The sequence below is a fragment of the Coregonus lavaretus genome, assembly GCF_964263955.1.
Source record: "Coregonus lavaretus genome assembly, chromosome: 9".
NCBI lineage: Eukaryota > Metazoa > Chordata > Actinopteri > Salmoniformes > Salmonidae > Coregonus > Coregonus lavaretus.
The window spans coordinates 60,882,569-60,903,266 of NC_139996.1; the positions used below are offsets into that span (position 1 = coordinate 60,882,569).

Here is a 20,698-nt window from a genome sequence, read left to right on the forward strand (position 1 = left end):
GAGCCTAAATTACACAATTTTCTTCATAATTCATTTAATACATGTTAAAGAGGTTAATGTAAAATAATGAAATTTCGGCTTTCACTTATGGCACTTCCAAGGCCTTTCTATTATGGTTATGTCAATCATATTATATACTTGTTGTAACACGTTCAACCAGTTAGCAAGTCAGAAATGTCCGTTTCCAAGTACCGACTAGCACTTGAATGCTGTATTATGCCAACTTCACATTCTCGTGAAAAATGGGAAGTTGTAACTCCGACATGATTGTGTTAAAGTGGTTTTGAAGTCGGAACAATTCTTAAACCAATAAGATTGGCAACAAAATTTTCTCAATTTCTCACTTGTAATTCCTACTTGTAGGGTCATTCAAGTGAAACTTCCCAGTCGGAACTAGGTATTTCCGATAACTCTGATAGCACCCTGAACGCGACATTAATATGTGTGATCGACAACAGTAGGGTCTGGGTCCTGGCGTGTCCAGTCCCCATACCCATTCCATAGGAGTGAGTGTCAGTAGTCTACTATATGTCCGTGCTATGTGAAGTAAGTATGGTGATTATTATTAAGGTTCTGGTCGTCTGAGATATCAACAAGTAAGGCTATACAATATGAATAAATATATATTTTTTTCTATTAGTTTTTTTTCACAAATAGACAGGTATTTTTACCTTTCCTTGGTAGCAAGACCTTATATTTTTTTGCCAACTTTCTATTAACATTTAATAGAGTGAGATCATTATATTTATTTTGGGATATGAATCCACATCACCATCAGACCATTTTATTGGTAAACTACAAGTTGTATTGTCAGTGATCCAATTTACAGTTTAGTCATTTAGCAGACGTTCTTATACAGAGTGCATAAATTTTTCATTCTGGCCCCCGTGGGAATCGAACCCACAACCCTTGCGTTGCAAGCGCCATGCTCTACCAACTGAGCTACAGGAAGGTCAATACCTTATATAGTACATTTATCATAATGTGGTTGTATTCCAGAGAGGTTAGAAAATGTATCTAGATCCTCTGAGTACAATGACACGTTTGTTTTTAAACCTTGGATTTCTAATCCCTTGATATAATTGTTGGATCTGATTTGAATAGCTAACATTTCGATGGCCATAATAAATAGATATACCGATAGTGGACAACTTTGTACATTTCAGCACCACGGAGCTCCTCTATTACCCGTCTCGTGAGTGGAGATGAAGCAGAAGCTCTGTCCGTTCAACTGTGCTGAATAAAGCAACGCATGCACCGAGTCTTCCTTTGTCCTTCCTGATTTGGCCAATTATTTGGTTGGAGTATTTCGGCCTGCCGCGCGTCTTTGACTATTGTAGATAATCCCTTTGGATTTATGCGTTTTATTTAAACGCCTCAGGCAAGTAAAACGTGCAATACGTAGCTTTTAGACGGGTTAGTTAACAACATACATGGTGAGAAATGTAGAGGTGCGCGTATAAATGGAGCAATTGTGCCTTTTTGATGGAAATATGGAGGTGGGATTTTGGAGATCAGGTCATCATTTACGCGCGCTCTCCGCGAATACAGTGGGCCATCGGGATGTCCTAGGGCACGATGGACACACTCTTTGCGTGGATGGCACACAGTTTGGTGTCCTCGAACAGACCGACCAGGTAAGCCTCGCTAGCCTCCTGCAGGGCCATCACGGCGGAGCTCTAGAAGCGCAGGTCGATCTTGAAGAACTGGCTGTTTTTTCTCCCCAGGCGCTGGCAGGGCTCGTAACGGGGAGGCGCTCCTGCGCGCAGACTTGGTGGCTAGCTGCTTCCTGTAGGCTTTGCCACGGGTGGATTTGCGAGCGGTTTGCTTGGTTCTGGCCATGGCGCTTGCTTCCTTCTTAGACAGTCGGAGTATAGCCTCGAAATGCCCATGTGAAATGTATAAAGCCGGCAGTGGCATCTGCTGATTGGACACCATCTCCCCAATACCCCGATTGGTCCGTTGCGGAGGCCTCCTCTGTCGGTTACTGGAAAGGATGCTTTGCTTCTTTTTTTTTTAGAACCGCGCGCCCATCACAATATACTGCGCGCCAAAAACAATAGTACACTAAGCGCGTGCGTACAATAGCACACTGCTGGCCCTTTGCGCGCAATAATAGTCGTCAAAGTCAAGAGTGAAATCTTGTGTTATATTTTAATGCTAGCCTGTTATCGCAAACGAGGCCAATAGTACACTGCCTGCACACAACTACACACTGCGCGCTGGCAAAAGCACACTGACAGTCGGGAGTATAGCCTCGAAATGCAGAGACGCGCCATGGCCAGAGCCAAGCAAACCGCTCGCAATCCAGAGCGATTTACAGTTAGTGCATACATTATTCTTTTTAATTTTTTCATACTGGCCCCCCGTGGGAATCGAACCCACAACCCTGGCGTTGCAAACGCCATGCTCTATCAACTGAGCTACCTCCCTGCCGGCCATTCCCTCCCCTACCCTACCCTATTTCTCACCATGTATGTTGTTAACTAACTTGTCTAAAAGCTACGTATTGCACGTTTTACTTGCCTTGAAATAAAAGGCATCAATCCAAATGGATTATCTACAATAGTCAAAGTCGCATGGCCAAATCAGGAAGGCTCCGCGCATGCGTTGCTGTATTCAGCACGGTTGAATGCATTCAGAGTCAGAGGTTGAAGTTTTGTCTCTCTGGCGGGAGGTAAGTTTGGTTTACAGAGGTGGATAGAGTAGCCAAAAATTGTACTCAAGTAAAAGTACAGTTACTTCAGAATAATATTGTTATGTATGGTACGACGTGCTGTACGTCGTACTGCACGTTGTTATGGTTTACGACAGTGTGCTGCTTTACGGATGAAAGGGTTGTCAGAATGTGTGGCACATGTCATTAAATGACAGAGTGATGTACAATGTGAAACTGTCCAGATGTCCGTTCTTCTACAGCTAGGCTAGATATAACATTGGCAACGAAGATGGCTGAATTCAGTTTACCACCGCCAGCACCATTACTTGTCGTGCCTGGCGAACCTCCAGTCCTGTGGAATAACTGGCTTGAAAGTTTAAACACTTATCTCGAAGCTATGGACTTTTCTACAATCTCCGACAAGCGGAGGACAGCACTTCTCCGTCACTGCCTTGAGGGACAGAGGATTTTCAGAGCGCTTGGATCGGCTCCTACATTCACTGCTGCAGTCAGCCTCCTACGGAACCACTTCGCCGGGAAAGAGCGACGCTACCGGCTACGGAAGAGACACCAACGGCCGGGTGAGTCCATTCAAAGCTACGTGGCTAATCTGAGGGATTTGGCTAGCTCTTGTAACTACTACGGGTCACTTAAAGTATTTAGTCAGCCACCAATTGTGCAAGTTTTCCCACTTACAAAGATGAGAGGCCTGTAATTTTCATCATAGGTACACGTCAACTATGACAGACAAAATGAGAAAAATCCTGTAAATCACATTGTAGGATTTCTAATGAATTTATTTGCAAATTATGCTGGAAAGTAAGTATTTCATTATTATGGTTGGGTCGGTATATATCATGTGAATTTTTCTTGATTTTTTCGTAGTCCTATGTGGCTCAGTGGGTAGAGCGTAGCGCCTATAACCCCATGGAAGCGGGTTCGGTCCCCGAGGCTGCCCACGTATAATGTATGCAAGCATGACAGTAAGTACAGCGTCTGCTAAATGGCATAATGTTTTCTTATTATGATGGGGTTGTTGGTTGGTTAATAGTGATGGGGTGGTGTAAAGAGGAGGGTGAGAGGATTCTGGAGTGAGTATAATAATAATAATAACAATATGCCATTTAGCAGACGCTTTTATCCAAAGCGACTTACAGTCGTGCGTGCATACATTTTTTGTGTATGGGTGGTCCCGTGGATCGAACCCACTACCTTGGCGTTACAAGCGCCGTGCTCTACCAGCTGAGCTACAGAGGTGTGGCGTGATGCAAAGATTGTATGAAAATGAAATGATTTATGATGTATGGTTTTTGTACGATTTTTATAAAAACCCTTAAATCAGAACCAAGCAAACTGCTTTAGTGTTGGATAATTGTCTGTTTGCTTCGTATGTGTATTGGTGTTTATCTATTATAACTATTTTTGATCCTTTGTCTGCTGGTTTCGGTATTTTTGTGGGTTGTTTTTAAATTATTTTATGGCCTCTCTTTCTATGTGGGTGAGATTGTCTTTTGTGTCTGTCTGATGTTTGATAAACCAGGTGTAGTTCTGCCCTCTGCTGGGGGATCTGAGGTAGTGGCTGTGGCAGCAACAGTGAGGGAAGAGGGAAAGAGTTGTGAAAATATTCTGTTGGTGTGGCTATGATTGTCCAAGCTGTGGATGGAAGTCAATGTAAATGTAATGCTGGCACCAGTTATTTAATATCAGTCTTGCTGTGGTTGTTGTCCAGTGTATCAGATCTGGAGACGTATGGAATTGGAGGGTTGGGAATTGTGTGGTGATGTATCCATTCATGATTTTCAGGTTGCGTTTCTGCACTGGGGTGAGGAACTGAATGGTTAAGGATAGGGATATAAATAATAGCATTTGGAAAAGTGTTTTTTGCTTCTTTATACATGTCTGCCAGCTGTTTGAGGGAGGTCTGGTAGGGATCATGGTACTTGTTGGTTATACCCACCTAGAGAAACACCTGGCAGGTGTCTTTTTCAGAACCTTGGCAAAATGATAAATATTTGCACCTGGGTAGCTGTCGATTTGTATGTCTGGGTTATTGAATGAGGGTATTCTGTTGAGGTTGGAATCTCCTATTATCAGACTGGATGCTGTGCCTATGAAGTCCCAGTCAAGTCCTGTTGACGGGAGGAGATTCTATTGAAGCAAATTAATTGTGATTTCGCTATACCTTTTGAAAGTGTGTTTTGGATGGTAGCTGTGTTTATGGAGTAGAGCATGTGTATCTGTAGGTTTAAAGTATACTTTGGTGAGTAATGTTTTCTGTGTTGCATTGTTTTGGTTGAAGAAGGCTGTTGTATCCAAGATATGTACTTCCATTGGATCTATTGTGTATTTAACTTGAATTGATGCGTGGTGATTATTGAGAATATTAATGAAATCTGTGAAACGTGTGCATATGCAGGTGCAAATTTCTTAGCCATAGTTGTTCCCTCCACCTGTAAGTAGTGCCTACCATTAAACCTGAAGTCATTGCTCGTCAGGCTGATCTCTAATAGTTCTAATATGTCGTTGTCCAGTCTATCCCTATCTGGAAACCTATTGAAAAGTGTTCTAACTGCCTCTATCCCTACTACTGTGTTGATATTGGCGTATAAGCTATCTATATCAATGGTTATATATATATATATACACACACACACACACAGTGGGGAAAAAAAGTATTTAGTCAGCCAACAATTGTGCAAGTTCTCCCACTTAAAAAGATGAGAGAGGCCTGTAATTTTCATCATAGGTACACGCCAACTATGACAGACAAATTGAGAAAAAAGAATCCAGAAAATCACATTGTAGGATTTTTTTATGAATTTATTTGCAAATTATGGTGGAAAATAAGTATTTGGTCACCTACAAACAAGCAAGATTTCTGGCTCTCACAGACCTGTAACTTCTTCTTTAAGAGGCTCCCCTGTCCTCCACTCGTTACCTGTATTAATGGCACCTGTTTGAACTTGTTATCAGTATAAAAGACACCTGTCCACAACCTCAAACAGTCACACTCCAAACTCCACTATGGCCAAGACCAAAGAGCTGTCAAAGGAACCAGAAACAAAATTGTAGACCTGCACCAGGCTGGGAAGACTGCATCTGCAATAGGTAAGCAGCTTGGTTTGAAGAAATCAACTGTGGGAGTAATTATTATGAAATGGAAGACATACAAGACCACTGATAATCTCCCTCGATCTGGGGCTCCACGCAAGATCACACCCCGTGGGGTCAAACTGATCACAAGAACGGTGAGCAAAAATCCCAGAACCACACGGGGGGACCTAGTGAATGACCTGCAGAGAGCTGGGACCAAAGTAACAAAGCCTACCATCAGTAACACACTACGCCGCCGGGGACTTAAATCCTGCAGTGCCAGACGTGTCCCCCTGCTTAAGCCAGTACATGTCCAGGCCCGTCTGAAGTTTGCTAGAGTGCATTTGGATGATCCAGAAGAGGATTGGGAGAATGTCATATGGTCAGATGAAACCAAAATATAACTTTTTGGTAAAAACTCAACTTGTCGTGTTTGGAGGACAAAGAATGCTGAGTTGCATCCAAAGAACACCATACCTACTGTGAAGCATGGGGGTGGAAACTTCATGCTTTGGGGCTGTTTTTCTGCAAAGGGACCAGGACGACTGATCCGTGTAAAGGAAAGAATGAATGGGGCCATGTATCGTGAGATTTTGAGTGAAAACCTCCTTCCATCAGCAAGGGCATTGAAGATGAAACTTGGCTGGGTCTTTTTAGCATGACAATGATCCCAAACACACCGCCCGGGCAACAAAGGAGTGGCTTCGTAAGAAGCATTTCAAGGTCCTGGAGTGGCCTAGCCAGTCTCCAGATCTCAACCCCATAGAAAATCTTTGGAGGGAGTTGAAAGTCCGTGTTGCCCAGCGACAGCCCCAAAACATCACTGCTCTAGAGGAGATCTGCATGGAGGAATGGGCCAAAATACCAGCAACAGTGTGTGAAAACCTTGTGAAGACTTACAGAAAACGTTTGACCTGTGTCATTGCCAACAAAGGGTATATAACAAAGAGAATTGAGAAACTTTTGTTATTGACCAAATACTTATTTTCCACCATAATTTGCAAATATATTCATAAAAAATCCTACAATGTGATTTTCTCTGTCATAGTTGACCTATGATGAAAATTACAGGCCTCTCTCATCTTAAGTGGGAGAACTTGCACAGTTGGTGGCTGACTAAATACTTTTTTCCCCCACTGTGTATATACAGTGCCCTCCACTATTATTGGCACCCCTGTTTAAGATGTGGTTGAGGACTTCCAAAAATTCTCTTTTTTTTTTAAACAACATAGAACCCAAATGCAAAAAAAGAGAAAAATCCAACCTTTTATTTAAGTATATTACTTTGGTGGTAAAAAAAAAATCACACTTTTAGAAAAATAAAAACTTGAAATCATGTGTCCCACAATTATTGGCACCCCTAACAATTCCGCTGAAAATGTTAATTGATTTTTTTTAAAATATATTTTTCTGTAGTTGCTAAAGTTGGTCAGGGTATCTAGGAACTTTTAATTAGTAATTCATGACTTCCTGTTTCCCTGGGGTATAAATATGACGTGACACAGAGGCCTAATTCTCTAACCCATTTGTCAACATGGCAAAGACAAGAGAACACACCATTCAAGTAAGGCAGATTTGTGTCGACCTTCATAAGTCAGGCAATGGCTACAAGAAAATAGCCACTCGCCTTAACTTGCCCGTATCTACAGTCAGAGGAATCATTAAGAAGTTTAAAACAACTGGAACAGTGACAAACAAGGCTGGAAGAGGTCCCAAGTTTATCTTGCCACAACGCACAGTGAGGAGGATGGTAAGAGAAGTAAAAAAAAGTCCTAAGCTCACTGTCACAGAATTGCATCAAAGAGTGGCATCTTGGGGTCACAAAGTCTCCAAAACAACCATCAGACACTCTCTACATGCCAACAAGCTGTTTGGGATGCATGCAAGGAAAAAGCCTTTTCTCACTAACACTCACAAACGTAAACGTCTGGAGTTTGCTAAGCGGCACAGGGACTTCAACTGGGATCGTGTGCTTTGGTCAGATGAGACTAAGATTGAGCTTTTTGGCAACAAACACTCTAAGTGGGTCTGGCGTAAAACAAAAGATGAGTATGCCGAAAAGCACCTCATGCCCACCGTGAAGTATGGTGGAGGATCTGTGATGCTGTGGGCCTGTTTCTCTTCGAAAGGCCCTGGGAACCTTGTTAGGGTGCATGGCATTATGAACGTTTTGAACTACCAGGACATTTTAAATAAAAACCTGATGGCCTCTGCCAGAAAGCTGAAGATGGGTCGTCATTGGGTCTTTCAGCAGGATAATGATCCAAAACATGTGGCAAAATCTACACAAAAATGGTTCAGCAGTCACAAACTCAAGGTCCTCCCATGGCCATCTCAGTCCCCAGACCTCAACCCAATCGAAAACCTGTGGGGCGAGCTAAAGAGGAGAGTGCATAAGACAGGACCCAGGACACTGGATGATCTAGAAAGATTGTGCAAAGAAGAATGGTCAAAGATCCCTCTCACTGTGTTCTCCAATCTTGTGAAATGTTATAGGAGGAGATTAAGTGCTGTCTTGTTGGCAAAACGGGGTTGTACAAAGTATTGACATCAGGGGTGCCAATAATTGTGGGACACATGATTTCAAGTTATTTTTTTCTAAATGTGTGATTTTTTTTTTTACACCAAAGTAATGTACTTAAATAAAAGGTTGGATTTTTCTATTTTTTTGCATTTGGGTTCTATGTTGTTTAAAAAAAAAGGTGAATTTTTGGAAGTCCTCGACCACATCTTAAACAGGGGTGCCAATAATTGTGGAGGGCACTGTATATATATATATATATATATATATATATATATACATACATACATACATACATACATACATACATACATACATACATACATACATACATACATACATACAGTGGGGAAAAAAGTATTTAGTCAACCACCAATTGTGCAAGTTCTCCCACTTAAAAAGATGAGAGAGGCCTGTAATTTTCATCATAGGTACACGTCAACTATGACAGAGAAAGTTAGATTTTTTTTTCTCCAGAAAATCACATTGTAGGATTTTTTATGAATTTATTTGCAAATTATGGTGGAAAATAAGTTTTTCTCAATTTCTCTGTCATAGTTGACGTGTACCTATGATGAAAATGACAGGCCTCTCTCATCTTTTTAAGTGGGAGAACTTGCACAATTGGTGGCTGACTAAATACTTTTTTCCCCCACTGTATATATATATATATATATATATATATATACACACACACACACACAGTATCTCACAAAAGTGAGTACACCCCTCACATTTTTGTAAATATTTGAGTATATCTTTTCATGTGACATCACTGAAGAAATGACACTTTGCTACAATGTAAAGTAGTGAGTGTACAGCTTGTATAACAGTGTAAATTTGCTGTCCCCTCAAAATAACACAACACACAGCCATTAATGTCTAAATCGCTGGCAACATAAGTGAGTACACCCCTAAGTGAAAATGTCCAAATTGGGCCCAAAGTGTCAATATGTTATGTGGCCACCATCATTTTCCAGCACTGCCTTAACCCTCTTGGGCATGGAGTTCACCAGAGCTTCACAGGTTGCCACTGGAGTCCTCTTCCACTCCGCCATGACGACATCACGGAGCTGGTGGATGTTAGAGACCTTGCACTCCTTCACCTTCCGTTTGAGGATGCCCCACATATACTCAATAGGGTTTAGGTCTGGAGACATGCTTGGCCAGTCCATCACCTTTACCCTCAGCTTCTTTAGCAAGGCAGTGGTCGTCTTTGAGGTGTGTTTGGGGTCGTTATCATGTTGGAATACTGCCCTGCGGCTCAGTCTCCGAAAGGAAGGAGATCATGCTCTGCTTCAGTATGTCACAGTTCATGTTGGCATTAATGGTTCCCTCAATGAACTGTAGCTCATATAAAATCAAATCAAATTTTATTGGTCACATGCGCCGAATACAACAGGTGCAGACATTACGGTGAAATGCTTACTTACAGCCCTTAACCAACAGTGCATTTATTTTAAACAAAAAAAGTAAGAATAAAACAACAACAAAAAAAGTGTTGAGAAAAGAAGAGCAGAAGTAAAATAAAATAACAGTAGGGAGGCTATATATACAGGGGGGTACCGTTGCAGAGTCAATGTGCGGGGGCACAGGCTAGTTGAGGTAGTTGAGGTAATATGTACATGTGGGTAGAGTTAAAGTGACTATGCATAAATACTTAACAGAGTAGCAGCAGCGTAAAAGGATGGGGTAGGGGGGCAGTGCAAATAGTCCGGGTAGCCATGATTAGCTGTTCAGGAGTCTTAAGGCTTGGGGGTAGAAGCTGTTGAGAAGTCTTTTGGACCTAGACTTGGCACTCCGGTACCGCTTGCCGTGCGGTAGCAGAGAGAACAGTCTATGACTAGGGTGGCTTGAGTCTTTGACAATTTTGAGGGCCTTCCTCTGACACTGTCTGGTATAGAGGTCCTGGATGGCAGGAAACATGGCCCCAGTGATGTACTGGGCCGTACGCACTACCCTCTGTAGTGCCTTGCGGTCGGAGGCCAAGCAGTTGCCATACCAGGCGGTGATGCAACCAGTCAGGATGCTCTCGATGGTGCAGCTGTATAATTTTTTGAAGATCTGAGGACCCATGCCAAATCTTTTCAATCTCCTGAGGGGGAATAGGCTTTGTCGTGCCCTCTTCACGACTGTCTTGGTGTGTTTGGACCATGATAGTTCGTTGGTGATGTGGACACAACCTGTTCCACTACAGCCCCGTCGATGAGAATGGGGGCGTGCTCAGTCCTCTTTTTTTTCCTGTAGTCCACAATCATCTCTTTTGTCTTGGTCACGTTGAGGGAGAGGTTGTTATCCTGGCACCACACGGCCAGGTCTCTGACCTCCTCCCTCAACGTGACCCATGTTATACGGTCAAATATACCACAGCTTTCAGCCAATCAGCATTCAGGGCTCGACTCACCCGGTTTATAAAAGGGAACGTGTGTGTGTCAGCCTTAGCATTATGTGGTGGTGCCTGGTTATTTCTGTTGTGTTTAGCTTGAGGTTTGGCCACTCCTCCAGCTGCTGTTACATGTGTCACGCACGGCGCTCTTCCTGTCGTGTCGTTGCTGGTATGTTGTAGTAACGTTCCACGTACGTTATTTATGTCAAGGTCAATGTCAAGGTTGATCTGTGTGCTGAGGAGATGGGGAACAACGTGCAACCTGCTGCTGCTCTCCTGTGGGACATCATTACTATTGTCAAACAGGTAACACAACACAGTCCTGGGGGACATCAATACTATTGTCAAGCCTGTAACACAACACAGTCCTGGGGGACATCAATACTATTGTCAAGCAGGTAACACAACTCAGTCCTGGGGGACATCAATACTATTGTCAAGCCTGTAACACAACTCAGTCCTGGGGGACATCAGTGCTATTGTCAAGCAGGTAACACAACTCAGTCCTGGGGGACATCAATACTATTGTCAAGCAGGTAACACAACTCAGTCTTGGGGGACATCAATACTATTGTCAAGCAGATAACACAACTCAGTCCTGGGGGAAATCAGTGCTATTGTCAAGCAGGTAACACAACACAGGCATCTAATATCTGCCCTATATCTGCATATTCTTTTTTAAAGAAACAAGCATTGATTGTCCTGCAGCATAGCAATGTGAGTTATTATATGGATTATAATGAATGGACATTTATGTAAGGGTTGATAGGGAAAATGATGTCTGACATTTCTAAGAGTACAAACTTCAGAAGCCTTTTTAAACCTCAAATACACTACATGTTTTAAATGTCCTGCATTGCAGGAAAGTTCTCCTGCAACAAGGTGATCAAATTAAGATCCTACATCTGTACTTGATTCAGTTTGTTTAGTTTCTACTCCTCATCTTTACGTTCAGCTCCTGGAGGACGTTCATAAAGATGGCTGAAGGTATCCAGCTGATACAGAATGGTGGACCACGTTGAAAGAGAAGATGGTTGCTATGACAAAGGTGACAAAGGTGTGTTGGTGTGTCCGTCTGTGACCTGTGATCTGTGACCTAAGCATGTTAGATTCTGCCTGTGTGTCTGTATTACTGACTCTTTGTTATCTGTGAAATAACTTGACTTAAATCCAACAGGTAGAATACATTATGGTACAGATGTAGTATTGCACTTAAATCCAACAGGTAGAATACATTATGGTACAGATGTAATATTGCTCTTAAATCCAACAGGTAGAAGACATTATGGTACAGATGTATTCTGAGTCTTGTCATAGGCATGTATGATCCCGTCCGGTCAGGTCCAACAACTTTGCTGTTTGGGTACCTACCACTCCTGATTTGATTGTGTTTCTCTCTCCAGGAGTTAGCTCTACAGTCGACAACACCCATGAACTACTACCAAGTGTTCCACCACATCTCCCAGCTGCTGCCCCACGACTGTGTCATCGTGAGTGAGGGGGCCAACACCATGGACATCGGGCGCACCATGTTGAACAACTACCTTCCTCGACACAGACAAGGCATGCCGCCTCACACAGAGATCAAAGGTCAAATCCGCCAAGTATCCTGTGCCTTTGCCCTGAAGACAAGAATGAATGAGTTGGGATCTGTTGATAGTTCTGCCTGAGAAGACTTCTCAATGGAGTGCTGCCTGACAGGCTGACTGGATGACTTCTCAATGTAGTGCTGCCTAACACGCTGACTGGATGACTTCTCAATGTAGTGCTGCCTGACAGGCTGACTAAATTACTTCTCAATGTAGTGCTGCCTGACAGGCTGACTAAATTACTTCTCAATGTAGTGCTGCCTGACAGGCTGACTAAATTACTTCTCAATGTAGTGCTGCCTGACAGGCTGACTAAATTACTTCTCAATGTAGTGCTGCCTGACAGGCTGACTAGATGGCCTAGTTACAGTATGTAGCCTAGTTGCTGTATGTAGCCTAGTTGCTGTATGTAGCCTAGTTGCAGGATGTAGCCTAGTTACAGGATGTAGCCTAGTTGCAGGATGTAGCCTAGTTGCTGTATGTAGCCTAGTTGCAGGATGCAGCCTAGTTGCAGTACGTAGCCTAGTTGCAGTACGTAGCCTAGTTGCAGTACGTAGCCTAGTTGCAGTACGTAGCCTAGTTGCAGTACGTAGCCTAGTTGCAGTACGTAGCCTAGTTGCAGGATGTAGCCTAGTTGCAGGATGTAGCCTAGTTACAGGATGTAGCCTAGTTGCAGGATGTAGCCTAGTTGCAGGATGTAGCCTAGTTGCAGTATGTAGCCTAGTTGCAGTATAGGCTAGTTGCAGGATGTAGCCTAGTTGCAGGATGTAGCCTAGTTGCAGTACGTAGCCTAGTTGCAGTACGTAGCCTAGTTGCAGTACGTATCCTAGTTGCAGTACGTAGCCTAGTTGCAGTATGTAGCCTAGTTGCAGTATGTAGCCTAGTTGCAGTACGTAGCCTAGTTGCAGTACGTAGCCTAGTTGCTGTACGTAGCCTAGTTGCAGGATGTAGCCTAGTTACAGGATGTAGCCTAGTTGCAGGATGTAGCCTAGTTGCAGGATGTAGCCTAGTTGCAGTATGTAGCCTAGTTGCAGTATAGGCTAGTTGCAGGATGTAGCCTAGTTGCAGGATGTAGCCTAGTTGCAGGATGTAGCCTAGTTGCAGTACGTAGCCTAGTTGCAGTACGTAGCCTAGTTGCTGTACGTAGCCTAGTTGTAGGATGTAGCCTAGTTGCAGGATGTAGCCTAGTTGCAGGATGTAGCCTAGTTACAGGATGTAGCCTAGTTGCAGTACGTAGCCTAGTTGCAGTACGTAGCCTAGTTGCAGTACGTAGCCTAGTTGCAGTACGTAGCCTAGTTGCAGTATGTAGCCTAGTTGCAGTATGTAGCCTAGTTGCAGTATGTAGCCTAGTTGCAGTATGTAGCCTAGTTGCAGTATGTAGCCTAGTTGCAGTATGTAGCCTAGTTGCAGGATGTAGCCTAGTTACAGGATGTAGTCTAGTTACAGGATGTAGTCTAGTTGCAGTACGTAGCCTAGTTGCAGTACGTAGCCTAGTTACAGTACGTAGCCTAGTTGCAGTACGTAGCCTAGTTGCAGTATGTAGCCTAGTTGCAGTATGTAGCCTAGTTGCAGTATGTAGCCTAGTTGCAGTATGTAGCCTAGTTGCAGGATGTAGCCTAGTTACAGGATGTAGCCTAGTTGCAGTACGTAGCCTAGTTGCAGTACGTAGCCTAGTTGCAGTACATAGCCTAGTTGCAGTACGTAGCCTAGTTGCAGTATGTAGCCTAGTTGCAGTATGTAGCCTAGTTGCAGTATGTAGCCTAGTTGCTGTATGTAGCCTAGTTACAGTACGTAGCCTAGTTGCTGTACGTAGCCTAGTTGCTGTACGTAGCCTAGTTGCAGTATGTAGCCTAGTTGCAGTATGTAGCCTAGTTGCAGTATGTAGCCTAGTTGCTGTATGTAGCCTAGTTGCAGGATGTAGCCTAGTTGCAGGATGTAGCCTATTTGCAGGATGTAGCCTAGTTGCAGTATGTAGCCTAGTTGCAGTACGTAGCCTAGTTGCAGTACGTAGCCTAGTTGCAGGATGTAGCCTAGTTGCAGGATGTAGCCTAGTTGCTGGATGTAGCCTAGTTGCAGTACGTAGCCTAGTTGCAGTACGTAGCCTACCGACGGAGCTGTGCATGTGGATGAGGTGCACGACCTGCGCATGTGAATTTGTTGATGGCTTACTGTAAGTGAATATATACTGTAAACAGTGAAAGTGAATGTAGCATATTCATTAGATACAGGTATTCGTGCTTATTTGTATGTTTTGGATGAATTTGTTTATTGCATTTATTTTGGGGGGTATTTGAATGCACTAAATTACATTGTATTTTAGTGCTCTGTTGAGCCATGGAAGATTCTCAAATCCATAAGACGTGTTAAGCTGGGGATTTTAGTGTGGGTAGAGGGATGGGTGTCCTTCCATTTACACCAATTGTACAGTCAGCTCCTGGGAGTAGAGCGTTTGCTAGTCCTGAGTTTGCAAGCACTGGGAGGGGTAGGCTGTTTGTTCCACCTGACCAGGGTATCCCACCTCTGTCTTTTGATGTACCATCATCCACAGTACTCGGTGATAATGGGACGCCTCCGAGTCAGCTTAGTGACCTTATTAAGCAGATTGGTTCAGAGATAGGAGAATCTATCAGAGCGAGTTTACTGCAGCCTGGGGTTTCAAGTCTTTCTCCTGCCCGTCCCCCTCACCAACCCCAGCAGTTTCCCCTGCCTGAGCAGTGTGGGTCAACCTTTATTGATGCGTCCAAGCTGAATCTGGTTGTGAAGTCAGATGTTAGTGCTCCACCTCTTTTTAGGGGTGATGGCTCAGATAAGTACTCTGTCCTGGAGTGGGAGGAGTTAATGGAAGTCTACATAGAGAAGAGGGGTTACACTGGGCCTGGAATGTTGGGGAGGTGATGTCTAGGCTCATGGGGAGGGCACGGGATGTGACCAAAGTCTGGAAGCGTAACAACCTTGTTGTCACAGATGTTAAGGCGTTGTTCAGTGTTTTCAAGCAACACTTTGGGGATACTGTCTGCTCAGGTATGCCATTAGCTGATTTCTATTCAATCAAACCATATGCTAATGAGGGTCCAATAGATTTCTGGATTAGGTTTAACAAAGCTGCAGAGGCAGCCGAACAGTACCTTGTGAGTGAGGGCAGGATCTTACCCAATCAGTGCTCAGAGTTGGCAGTCATGTTTGTACGCAACTGTCCTGATAAAGAGTTGGCCCAAGTGTTCAAGAGCAAACCCATTCGTGACTGGACAGCCAGTGAGGTACAGGATCGGTTGGATGAAGTGTTAAGGGAACGTAAAGCATGCAGAACACAACTTTCTCAGCAGGTTGCTGCTGTTTTTGACTGCCCTCAGGAGGGAGTGGGTCCTGTGAAAAGACCTAATGTGTCATCTTTTTCTCAATGTGGCCGTGAACCAGACCAGGCACCATCTGTATCTGAGGGTGGGACATTAAAGAAAGTTTTGACTTTTTTAGAGAAGGCTCTGGTCAGCAATACTCAGTCTGTGAGTGGCGCAGTGGTCTAAGGCACTACATCGCAGTGCTAGCTGTGCCACTAGAGATCCTGGTTCGAATGCAGGCTCTGTCGTAGCCGGCCGAGACCTGGAGACCCATGGGGCGGCGCACAATTGGACCAGCGTCGCCTAGGGTAGTGGAGGGAATGGCCGGCTCAGTTCGTAGAGCATGGTGTTTGCAACGCCAGGGTTGTGGGTTCGATTCCCACGGGGGGTATTGTAGTGTCTGAAGGTCTATTGATTTTGCTGATGTTTGCAAATTGTGTAATAGATGAACTTTACTCTGCTTTGCTGAAGCATTTGGAAAAGCATTGCTACATAGGTTTCTTGGAATAGAGGACATTTGGAGATATGTGAAAGCCGGGGATTGGTTTATTAAAATCACGCCATACTATGTCACATAGGATATAAATACAGTGTCTTAAACAATGGACTGGGAGAGAGACAACATATTGGATCAACAGATTGGCCGTTTCTCTCCAGATATAACTGCAGATATCTGTAAATTAATACTGTGAACTTTGATACAATAAATCTTTATAATCAAAGAACAGTGTAAGCGGACTTCTTATCATCACAGCATAATTAGCAACGCTGTCTTGGACACCACAGTATGAAAAAAAAAAAAGTAACGTATGCACTAACTGTAAGTCGCTCTGGATAAGAGCGTCTGCTAAATGACTTAAACATGTTAAATGTAGAGGGCCCCGTAAACAGTTCCACAAACGTCAGCATGAGTGCGCTGACTGTGGAAGCACTAATCACTGGACCAAAGCTCACTGTCAGATGCACCAGCTGTGCGTCAAGTGCTTTTCTCCGGGCCACATGAGCTTTGACTGTAGTGAGGCTGGGCAGCGACAGAACCCTGGATGTGGACAGACTGGCAGGTTTCAGGAAAACTAGAAAGCCTCCGTTCTGAGAAGGGCAATGTGGGGCATTCTTATTTTTCCTCCACTGATGATGATATCCAATCTGTTTATTCTTACTTTTGTGAGTCAGTACCCAAGAACAACACAGTCATTTTTCAGAACACAATGAGAATTACTCAGAATGACAGTTTGTTTTACACCACTGTGCTGTACAGGATAAAGTTGAGCTGAAGGGGATGTTAGATAGTGGGTCCATGGCTACTACTCTGCGCGTAGATATTGTACCTCGGTTGAGGGAGGTAGGAGTGGTAGAGGGGAACTTTCTAGCTCCTTCAGACATCATCCTGGTGGGTTGTGGTGGGAACAAACTAGCCCAGTGGGCATGTGTGACTTAAAAATTCAACTTTATGGCTTCTGTTATGTAGTCCCAGTGCTTATTGTTGATGGGCAGGTTGATGAATTCATTGTGGGCACTAATGTGTTGAAGTCTCTGATTAGACAGTTCAAATCAAATGACAGCTACTTTCGGGTGGCGGGTACACCAGGTTCCTCTAGCCAGTGTGATGTCAAATCTGGAGAGATGGAGAGGAGACTCCATCCCAGATAAAGTGGGCACCATTAAGTTGAAGAGAGCAGTAACGCTCCAACCCATGCGTGAGCATCTGGTGTGGGGCCGCCTACCCCCAAAGACAAAACTCTCTGTGGGCAGTACTGTTGTTGTCGAGCCCAGCACGTCTCGCTGTGTGAATCGACACATACTAGTGGGGAGAGTAGTTACGCCTCTGTGGGGGGATGGATGGCTCCCTGTGAAGATTGTGAATCCAACAACATCGCCAGTTACCCTGAGACGAAATGCTAAAGTGCCGGATGTGTACCCTTGCATTGCATTGGAGTATTTTGATGATGTCAAGCAGCAAGCAGCTCATCAGAATGTGGCAAAGGCTCAATGTGACAGATCACATGGCAGTCTGACAGCTAAGAGTTCAGTTGGTGGCAATGTTGAATATGGCAACAGTACACTGAGGAATCTTGGACTTCAAGGCCTGTCTGTTGAGAAGTGTCCAGTTTCACAGTTCTGGAAAGATAAACTTGTCAACTTTAATTGGGAAGTATGACACAGTGTTCTCTAGACATAGCCTAGATTGTGGCGAGGCAAAGGAGTTCTGCCTTCGCATACGGCTGACTGATGACCGCCCATTTCGATGACCTTATCGTAGGCTGTCTCCAGCTCATTACCAAAAACTCTGGGAAACACTGGATGATATGGAGGAAAAGGAAATCGTCCGAAAATCCAGCAGCGAGTATGCCTCACCATTGGTGCTGGTATGGAAAAAGAATGGGGACTTGCGCCTATGTACTGACTTCAGGTGGTTAAATGCCCGCACAGTAAAGGATGCTCATCCCCTGCCTCATCAGGCTGATGTACTGGCCGCGCTGGGAGGTAATGCCTTCTTCAGCACAATGGATTTGACGTCAGGGTATTACAACGTGCCACTGCATGAAGAGGACAAGAAATACACTGCCTTTTCCTCACCCATTTACATTTTACATTTTAGTCATTTAGCAGACGCTCTTATCCAGAGCGACTTACAGTTAGTGAATACATTTTTTATTTTTATTTTTTTATACTGGCCCCCCGTGGGAAACGAACCCACAACCCTGGCGTTGCAAACGCCATGCTCTATCAACTGAGCTACATCCCTGCCGGCCATTCCCTCCCCTACCCTGGACAACGCTGGGCCAATTGTGCGCCGCCCATGAGTCTCCCTGTCACGGCCGGCTGTGACAGAGCCTGGATGTCTGCACGAGTACAATCGGCCTTTAGGTCTGCACGAGTACAATCGGTTACCTCAGGGCCTCTGCAACAGCCCGGCTACTTTTATGAGAATGATGCTGACCATCTTTGGTGACCAAAACGTTCTAAGTCTCCTTTGTTACTTGGATGATCTGATGGTTTTTGCTAAGACGGAGGAAGAGAGTCTGCAGAGACTTGAGGTGGTTTTTCAGCGGTTGCAGGAGCACAACCTTAAACTGTCTCCGTCTAAGTGCAAGTTTCTGAGGAGGTCTGTAAAGTTTTTGGGCCACATCATTTCTCAGGAGGGTGTAGCCACTGACCCTGCTAAAGTTCAAACCATATTGAATGTGACTGAGAGTGAGATAATGGAAGCTGATGGTGTCACACTGTCTCCTATCAAAATAGGTTATTTCCTTGGTATGGTAGTATACTATCAGCACTACATTGAGAATTGTTCCATGGTTGCTAGGCCATTGTTTCAGCTAACTACAGGTCAGAAGAAGCCTAGGAGAGGCAAGGGTAGGAAGAGGCCTGGTCCCCCTCGCAGGCTCACTGCTGCAGACTGGACTGCCGAATGTCGACTCGCTTTTGAAGCTTTGAAATCAGCACTAGTTGACCAGGAACTGCTGGTTCATCCAGATTTTTCTCAGCCATTTCTACTTTCCGTGGATGCATCTACTAGTGGTTTGGGAGCTGTACTATCACAAGTGCAAGATGGGAAGGACATAGCCAGGCCGATAGCTTTTGCTAGTAAATCTCTTAATCATGCACAATCCAAGTATCCTGCTCACCGGCTGGAATTTCTAGCCATGAAATGGGCCATTCATGATAAATTCAGCCATTGGCTGCGAGGGCATAAGTTTACTGTGTGGACCGACAACAATCCACTCAAATATATTCTTACAAAGCCGAGACGATGCATGCGAGCAGAGATGGGTTGCAAAGCTGGCACCCTTTGAGTGGCGCAGTGGTCTAAGGCACTGCATCGCAGTGCTAGCTGTGCCACTAGAGATTCTGGTTCGAATCCAGGCTCTGTCGTAGCCGGCCGCGACCGGGAGACCCATAGGGCGCCGCACAATTGGCCCAGTGTTGTCCAGGGTAGGGGAGGGAATGGCCGGCAGGGATGTTGCTCAGTTGGTAGAGCATGGCGTTTGCAACGCCAGGGTTGTGGGTTCGATTCCCACGGGGGGCCAGTATGAAAAATAAAAATGATGTATGCACTCACTAACTGTAAGTCGCTCTGGATAAGAGCGTCTGCTAAATGACAAAAAATTTAAAATAAAAATGATATCCAGGACAGTGGGGAGAACAAGTATTTGATACACTGCCGATTTTGCAGGTTTTCCTACTTACAAAGCATGTAGAGGTCTGTAACTTTTATCATACGTACACTTCAACCGTGAGAGACGGAATGTAAAACAAAAATCCAGAAAATCACATTGTATGATTTTTAAGTAATTAATTTGCGTTTTATTGCATGACATAAGTATTTGATACATCAGAAAAGCAGAACTTATTATTTGGTACAGAAACCTTTGTTTGCAATTACAGAGATCATACGTTTCCTGTAGGTCTTGACCAGGTTTGCACACACTGCAGCAGGGATTTTGGCCCGCTCCTCCATACAGACCTTCTCCAGATCCTTCAGGTTTCGGGGCTGAGATCCCCAAAGCCTACAAGAATTCTGATAGTGAAACTCCACTCAGCTGGGATGGTGCTGTGCCTGATGTTGTTAACTTGGTTGAAGATGCTTTGTCAGTCTGGTCTGTGACAATCTACCAGGATTCTGATCAGTCGTCTGACACTACTAGTGTTGAGTCGGAAATTGAAAGTGTGCTGGCTCCGGATATGCTGATCTGTAGTACTCCCCAACCTGAGGTTAGACCTTTGAGCACGGTTGGTGCTAGACTAGACTAGGTTGATTTATTAATCCAGTGAATAGGCTAATCCAAACTATGTCTACACAGGAAATGAAACAATTCTTGGTTTCTCAGTGACGGTAGGATATTGCCTACCTTTTCTTTTGTTGTGTGTATGTGGTAATCTAAGTGGGTCTTAGAGTGATTTGTGGGTTTGTCTAATATTTTTGACAATTCATGTAACTTTGTGTGTAGTTCATCAGCATAAAATGTGTTTGGCATTTTTTGTATAGGGTTGAATAAGGGATTAGCTACCTCTTATTTTTCCTAATCCTTCACGGGATAGCTTTCCAGCTGATCAACCATTTGTGGGTCTAGAATTAAGGGACTACACTGCCGCCCTGTGGGTGTGAAATGT

General features: G+C 44.2%; 1 pseudogene across 1 annotated transcript in view; it reads left to right on the forward strand.

Annotated features, from left to right (window-relative positions):
- The window catches only part of LOC311135400 (2-hydroxyacyl-CoA lyase 1-like), a 105,625-nt pseudogene that overhangs the window by 81,720 nt on the left and 3,207 nt on the right, over nt 1-20,698 (forward strand). Inside the window, exons 8-10 of the transcript in view lie at nt 10,882-10,965; nt 11,615-11,716; nt 12,063-12,249. The product of the transcript in view is annotated as a 2-hydroxyacyl-CoA lyase 1-like (transcript). The remainder of the gene's footprint in view (nt 1-10,881; nt 10,966-11,614; nt 11,717-12,062; nt 12,250-20,698) is intronic.